This window comes from Thermobia domestica, chromosome 9, assembly GCF_964235325.1.
Source record: "Thermobia domestica chromosome 9, izTheDome1.hap1.1, whole genome shotgun sequence".
NCBI lineage: Eukaryota > Metazoa > Arthropoda > Insecta > Zygentoma > Lepismatidae > Thermobia > Thermobia domestica.
The window spans coordinates 19,107,642-19,116,299 of NC_137462.1; the positions used below are offsets into that span (position 1 = coordinate 19,107,642).

Genomic DNA, 8,658 nt, shown 5'->3' on the forward strand with positions numbered 1-8,658 from the left:
GAAAGTGCTCATTGCAATGCTCTGTCAACAAGTCTAGCCCGAGTTGTTGCTTCGAAACCATCTTCTTTCGATGTTGAAAGGCTTATAAGTGACAACATATTGAAAACAGATAACAGACTCTCTTTGGCTCCCACTACTGTGAAAATTACCTTCACGTTAATATAAATAAGGGTCCGTTGGAAGATTTTAGCCCAATCCCTGCTGTTATGAAATGGCTGGCGTTTTGAAGTTGGTAGGAAGTCAAAGGAACAGCCCTGGTATAACGGTGTATTTGCCTCGGCAGAAAACAGAATGAGACAGCGTGATGATCACGGAAAAATGACGGTGAAATTCTTATATAAGAAGAAGTTACTTTTTTCTTCCAGTGTGACTATTTTTCTTACCGGTTTGTTTCCTGTATTTTATGGTTTAAAACAATACAATTAAATATGTATCCTAATGTGCCTTTTGTTTGCTCTAGATGCCAAAATTTTCCTACATAATAATAATAATAATTATATTTTTTGGTCGCTGGTAACATGTTGTACTGGACAGAACACTGATTATATGTCAAAACAAATGCTGTCTAAAGTAGTTTTTCTATACTATATAAAATTTTTACCAGTGTGGAGCTGTGATTTCGTTGAATTTTAGGCCCTGACCATTCCCCCTCTTGGGGGATAGATTCATAAAAATTGTTACGTGAAGCAATGAAGTAGGCCACTACATGGTAATATCGTGTATTTGTACTTCTTGCTTATATGGGGGAGCAGGGAGGGGGCAAAGTTAGCCAATTTTTGGAGTTTCAGTTTTTTGACGTAAATTACATTTATTTTTACAACAAACATCAATAGCTCAGTCTTTAATTAAGCTAGAAAGATGATTTGGTACCAAAGTATTTTTGAGGGATGAAGCTTTCCGTCAGTTGCATTTTATGTATATAGGGGGTACGTATGTACGGCCGAAAGAGGTAGGATGAAGTTGTTTCTTTTAATTTTTCATCAATTTTTTTTCATCAGGTTCTGGTGGGTATTCCTCACCCCTTTGTGGTACATTCATAAAAATTGGTATGTGAAGCAATGAAGTAGTCCCCTACATGATAGTAATCTGTATGTGTACTTGTTGTTTATAGAGGAAGAGAGGGTCAAATTTGGTTAATTTACATTTATTTTCGGGACGGTCCCATGTAACACAAGATATATTTCACTGAAGTGGTCTAGAAGCATAATTCTTGTTCGTATACATGATGTGTTCAGCAAACATGATTTGCATATGAACGTGGGACTACAGTGGGGTAGGAGGGAGAATGTCTAATTCAATGAATGTTTTTATGCGCATATTTCTTAAAAAATATTTCCTACATAAAACGAATTTATTACGCAATGGCAGCGATGTCTGCCATTTCTTATATTATTGTCACAAGTATGTGGCCTACACATTAGCATCATTTTGTCACCGAGGGTGGCTGCAAGGGTTGCCAAGACCCCGCAAAGTCAATATTTTCATATTTTTAATGATTTTTATGTCTGTCTTTTTCTACGAATATGACGGGAATTTCACGAATGCTACATCGTTGGAATTTGTGGTCTATAAGCTTTCCAATGGTGTATAACTCATGACTCTGTGATAATTAGGGGGTCACCAGAGCCCCGAACGTGAGAGTCTACCATTTTGTTAAAATCCCTGGCGGGTGTCTTAGAGTTAATTGCGTTGTTATGCCGTAGACACTAATCATTATTAGCTACCCATGTTGCAGATAGAGATGTATCTTGAAAACTGTTTAGTTAAAATATGTCATTTGCTCCTTGTAGGCTAGTCACTGCTCTTTTCTATGAGTTGTATTGTATTTGTCAGAGCATTTCTTCTAGCTTATGACGTGAAAACTGTCATTATTATGGAAATGATAGTGATCAAAAAATACACAAGTTTTGAATTTGTGAATTTGGATCTTAGAATAGTGTATAGTGTGTTTAACCTCCGTTATTCTTAGAAATTAAGAAATGTTCAAATACTTCACTTGAATTTCTGATGGTTTAGTTATACGCACACTGATGTGCAGAATTTAGTTCAGTAATTGCTGTTATAATAAGAATATAACTTTGCTTGTAATTTACTTCATGCACAAATCCTGCGGAGGACTGGTTGTTTGTTAGAAAATTAAATTAGCTTCTTCAATCTGATATTTTAGTTGTTTTAAACATGTCCAACCAGCATCGAAAAAAACACGTTTAAAACAATTTGTTTAAAACGTTTAAAACAAACTGAATAAAACAACAGCCCTCGTTTTAAACATGTTTTAAACACTTGTTTTAAACATTTTGTTTTAAACATATCAACCCTGCTATAGACCTTTAAAGTTCATTTTTTGTTTTCATATTTTCGGCAGCCTATAACTTTGGAAGGAAGCATTTGTGTACCCGGGTTGGTCTATACTTTTTGTCTTATCTTGGTGTCAGGAATACCTCCCAAACGTTGTCGGTGTTGTTTTGAAACACCCTGTATAAGTGAATCTCCAATTATACGATCAATGACTGCAGGAAGGAATCTGGAGAGTTGGAGTAACAAAAGAGGTTATTAAGAGATACATATCCTCTGAAAATCGCTTTTGTCTAATAAAAACGTAGATGTAATGGATGTTGAAAATAAGACCGGATGTAACTTTTACCGGAAACAATTAAAACCAGTAGAGAATGCTCCAAGAGCATTGCTAGAACGAACTTAAAAAGATCTCTTTATTAATACTAAATTATATTAGTCTGATGGGTCCGGCTCGAAAATGAACTATAATATGGTTGGATCGATCCCTCAACTTCTACTTCTCCCCCTACATTTACGGGCTGGCTACCGGTCTGATTGTAGCAGTCAAAATTTCAAGGTGCCATAGCTGCACTGTGACTACCGCCCAAGGTAAACTCAATTTCTGAAGACGCCTCTTACTTTGGGTCCACGCCTGCTGCACACTATCCGCCTTATTCAGAGTCATTTTGACGTATGATTAGCGTCATACTAAAGTCCTGACTACTGCAGGAAACATACTATATGTTAGTTGAACTCTTTAGCATCGTAGGTATTAATCACGCGTCAGAACGACTCTGCAGAAGGCCCTATAGGTCAAAATCGTGACTAAGTTAAATTTCTCAATGTTTACATTTAACTTCTTTTTTTTACAGAATTTTTATTTGTCTACCAACTAACAAGAGGCTTGGCCTACACAGGCACGTAGCCAAGGGGTGGGTCCGGACCCACCCCTCACCCCCTTCGTATCCAGAAATTAAACATTAAGGAAGGATAAAACAAAAAGATCCGAGAAAAAGATGAATCAGCGTAAAAAATTCTTTCTTATGAGGAGCTTAGTGTGGAGGAAACGGGGGGAAGGGGGGGGGAAGTCAAGTTGAAAATGGATATTATTGTAACGAAGCATACCAATTTCTATCTATCTCCATGGATAACATAAACTCTCAGGTAGAACTTAAGAAATGCCCAGAATCACTAATATTATGAGCCATTTTGAATTTCACGGCAACACTAATCCATTTTATAGGATGTCTTTACTTCCGAAAGAGATCTCGTTGCTATCCTTGACGGCATTGAATGAAGATCAGAAAAAGAAGAAGAAAGAGGACAAGAAGAACCGAGTTCAAATGACTTTGGAAGACCATATCTTTTTCAATACTTTTTAAATATTCTTTTATTCGAGATTTCTTCATAGTTTTTAGTTATTAAAACACTTACTAACATATCCTCATTTTATTGTCCTAACAAACCAATGTGGGTGTGTTGCCAGTAAAATAGTGTAGATTGATAGATCCGTTGGTGTGTAACCATAGTATTTCATGTCACGCTCCCCCCCCCCCATTACGAAATCCTGGCTAAATGAACGAATATGTTGCCAGCAAAATAGTTTAAAATGATCGAGACCCTGGTGTGATAACCACAGTATTTCGTCACGGACCCCCCTATTACGAAATCCTGGCTTTAGGCCTCCTACACAAATATTAAGGTGGATCACTGCGTATTCCCAGTGCTATGCTGAACGCTGCTTAAATAGAGTGGCGTTTCCAGATAGTGTCGAGTGTTTACTGATGCCAGATAATAAAGGAACTGATCGTGGAATTCTGCTTGGATACTTACTAGAGAAATTAGTTTTCGACTCTTACCGCAATTCCGCTTAATGAATTACAACACTAGAATCCAGGAATTTTATTATTGTGACTACTACAGTAAACGTACAAATTTGGCAACAACGCATTATGGCGTTCTGCGCAAGTTTCGTCTCAAAATCTATTTCCTTAAATGTAAATTATTATTTAAATAAAATATAAAACATAACACTAAAAACGGTCAAACAATATATCTATTTCATAATAAGATCGTTACTTAAAATACATTACACATACAAATAAACATTTCGTAAAACTGAGCACTTCTAGTAAGATCTACCAGCAAGTGCCATCTTGTGTGCTCATTATAAAACGAATCAAATATTTTCTTTTATTTCTTACATTTTTCGATATTAGGAGACACAAGCAAATGAGTCAGTGACTTGTGCTGCAGCTGAAACATTATCTTATAGTACAGTATTTATAATATGTAACGTTTCATTGCGCAGTAGTTAAGGCAATGAGTTAAAATATGTACTGACTTCCGGATGGTGATCCACCTTAATGCTTGTATCTACAGTAAATATGCCTACTCTTTTCTTTAAAATAAGCAAACAAACCACGTTTATGTTCAGCACACGGTTGCCAACCATACGATAATATATCGCGATGTACGATATTTTAAGACAATACGATATACGATAATGTCCTTGCGATAAATAGGTGAATGAATATACGATAATTTTAGAACGCACACTTTTTTTTTCAGTTTTTGAATGTGCAAATAAATTGAAGATTTGAATTAAAGAATTATAAAACACACAGAGTGATGTTTTTAAATCGCTAAAATAAATCAGTAAGATGAATCCAAACTAACATATTTCTACTACAAGGTGCAGCAGTTCCTTAAAGTTTGTTGCTGTAAAATAAAAAATAATATAATTTTGGTAATACTGTTTTGCAAAGTTTACATTGACTAACACCTGAAGTAGTAGCATTATCAAAAAGTGCTGCAAGATCACCAACATTTGTTCCAAAAATGAGAGCTGTACAGAATTACAGTGAAAAACAATCATGATATACAAGTGATAGACGATCAGTGGAGAGTACTAACAGGCGGTGCTTCCAGAAAATCTAAGGAACTGGACGAATTTTTGACTTTTATCAAAAATGCTGATTCCCACGGAAATCACGAATTTTTAGAATTGGGAAGAGTTGTATTAGATACGTTAGTTTTGCCACACACTAGTGCTGATTGTGAGCGTGCATTTTCAAAAATGAACTTTGTTTATTTGGTAAGTTTATTATATTTTATTGCTATTATTAAATGTATTAAATTTGTTTCTACAATTATCACGTCCATAACGAAACTAAAATAATTTTGAAGACAAAAATCGATAATTTTGTTTTCCGAGGTTGGCAGTAGTAGTTTAGCATCATTACTAACCAGTTTAATAATTAAACTAAAAGAATACAATTGAAGGGTAAGGGAAAAAAACAAGGAATGTCCATGTATGTGCTTTATCGGGTGCTTTGTCCTATCTGTTGGTGACTCTTGGTACTATTTGACTGTATATGCCATGCATGCACATGCATAGATGTAGAAACAAATGTCAATGTAAAAAGGGGCAAAATATTTAATAACTCTATTCTTTTCTACGCGGTTTTGAATATTAAAACACCGTTTTCTCGAAAATGCAGTTTTGTGACATTCCTTCTTTTTTTTTTCCCTTACCCTTCAATTTAAAGTTTGCAATTTAAGTCTTTCTTCAAAACAAATTATTGGGATCAAATACTAACTACGGTCGCAGCTTCAGAGCTATGTCAACCAAATCACTGAAAAAAAATTGTGTAATAATTGAGGAGTTTGATGTAACAAGGGCGTAAGCGAGTTTACGCCCTTTTTGCATCAAACGCATTTGTGGCTTTTGCCATGCTTGTTTAGCTTCCTGGTAACATTTCAATTCAATATCGGAATAAAATGTTGCATATTACATCGAAATTTTCAACATCGTTTTTCTCCAACTGCTTCAGACTTACGCCCTTATTGATATCAAATTCCTCAATTGATTATGAAAATATTAATTTAGTAGAAGTGTGCAGTACAACTGCAAAAATTTTTTTAAAAAATGGATGGCAAAGACGTACCAAATTGCCTGACTCAGTGCAGTTTGTCACAGTTATAAAATAATTCATTAAATACGTAAGTGGGGCGCCACTAAGATGAATTGTTATAAAACACACAAAAAGGGAATGCACCCGTAAAAGAATGGTCAAAATATAGAAGATGATTGCCAGTGTAGCCCCCCTGAAGAAAATAGGCTAGTTTTCCTTCAAAAATAAGCTTTTTTACGTAAAAAAAAAGGCTAGATTTTTAACTGCTAACCAATAACCCACATTGTAGAATTTAAACCCCTATTTTGTGTGTAGGTTTATAAAGTGGGTTATAGTAAAATTTGAAATGTTGAATTTTATTCGCTGAAGACTAACAAGCAACATACATGACTTTAAACTACAATAAAATCCATCAACAACTCATCTGATTTGTGAAAGTCAACAGCCATGTTATCAGTTCAAATAAGTTATCGAGTTATCAGTTTGTCGCAGCTAGCCGAGGCGCTGGAATTGGATGCATCATCGTTGGATTGTGGATTGGTTGTGTTTATGTAGCCTGCCATTGTCCGAATTTTCAGTAGTACTTCTTTCGGCAGGTTCTTATAAACACTTTTTATTTCTCCGTACATCCACATGAATCATGATGATTGTATTGAGTGCTTTCAAGCTAATTATATATTCTATTTGTTTCCTTTAATAAACAGAAAAAAAATCTCTATAACTTGAAGAACCAAACATTTTACTGAATTTGTATTAGAAAACTTTCATTCTTGCAATGAAATGCCAATAAAAAGTAGCAAATGGGGTCTTTACGGAAACGACATTAAAATTCTTTCTGAGTCGATAAGTATTGTTAAGTAGTTGTGGATTTGTGGGTGGGGAGAGAGAAGAATGAAAAACAAGAGAAATCAATTAATATGATTATATCATATATAATATAATGAGATATAGACTAATTTTTAAATATTACACTTTGCTTTCAAAGGAAAAGTATTTTTAGAATCAATTTAACGGCTAATAAATAAGCCAAAAGGGCAAAAGAGTGTCATAAAATAAGCTATATTTAAGGCTACAAGCATTTCGTAGATTTGTATGGCTAAATGCATCTCCAAATAGGCTAGATTTAGCCAAAAATAGGCTAAATTGGCATCACTGCTGATTGCACGTAAAAAAAAAAAAAAAAAAACTATATAAAACAGAATGGATTCCAAGTAGAAAGAACATCTTCGCACCACAATAGTTTCAAATTTGCAAATTGTTTGCACTCTCGCGATATATATTGGCACCAGACAACGACATCTATTAGTGTGGCTACTTACTATTAGAAATTAGCATCACGCACTGGCATAATGTACCTTTTACACATTCAATTAACCTACCTTTGATATTTAAAACTATACATGACAATTCATAGCTTTACATTCAACATGAACATTTCTTTATGTACGGTAGTAGATACTGTAAATAAAGAGAACACCAGGGGAGGGAAATGGGCCCCTAATGTAACCCATAAGATAACAAAACTGTAGGAACAAGAAAGATGTCGCGAGGCAAATAGTTTTTTTTTTTAAACTCTTCTCGTGTATTTTTTTATTTATTTGTCCGAGAGACGGCGGTGCTTGCATTTTTCTTTCTGTGCTGGTGCTGCTGCTGCGACACACTCGGTCCCAATGTGCCCAAACGGGTACATTTCATACCAGGAAACAATAACCTGGTAACAGGAGTAACAAAACAGTTTACTTCATATAAACTTAAAAACAATTGAGGCATTATATAGCAAAATGAAATGGAAGACTAAAATATGCGTTAAGCATAAGTTATTTATAACGTAGGCTATAGAAAGATTGAATGTTTTTCTCAAACAATTCGTGAAATCAAGTTCGATTTGTTGTACAGATACAGAGAGAGAACTTCGAATCCAAACTTGCCTTAAATAACCTGTTTAAACATTAATTCCATAAATATATACATTAATTATGTATCTATTTAACCTTTCTTAAGAAGAGAAAACTCAATAGCACAAGAAATATATACATTTACACAAAAAATTTCTCGGTAGTCATCCTCTATAGCTCTTATACATTTTTTTCAACACATTTCCTCATCGACCTCGTGGCGCAACGGTAGCGCGTCTGACTCCAGATCAGAAGGTTGCGTGTTCAAATCACGTCGAGGTCAACCTCAAGTTTTTTCCTTCGTCAAATTTTAAATTAATAGCTACAAAAATTAATACCAGGTACATAAAATCGTTATTTAAATCTTCTTTGACCGTTTTTCTCAAAGTGCCCTTCGAGGTTTTCGTACTCAGCTCCCAGTAAAACTGATTTTTCTAATCACAAAATTTAAACCTAATATTTTCTCGAATGAAAACCACATGTCCCTGTGATCTTACACTTCATTTTACCAAATTTCGGTAACCGTTTTATGTACCGACTTGGAACTATCGGTAAATACGTATCTGCTA

At 34.7% G+C, this 8,658-nt stretch overlaps 1 non-coding gene across 1 annotated transcript; it reads left to right on the forward strand.

Moving 5' to 3' along the window:
• Window positions 1-8,300: 8,300 nt before the first annotated feature.
• TRNAW-CCA (transfer RNA tryptophan (anticodon CCA)) lies at window positions 8,301-8,372 on the forward strand. Its single transcript has one exon. It is a non-coding gene; the product is annotated as a tRNA-Trp (tRNA).
• Window positions 8,373-8,658: the final 286 nt, after the last annotated feature.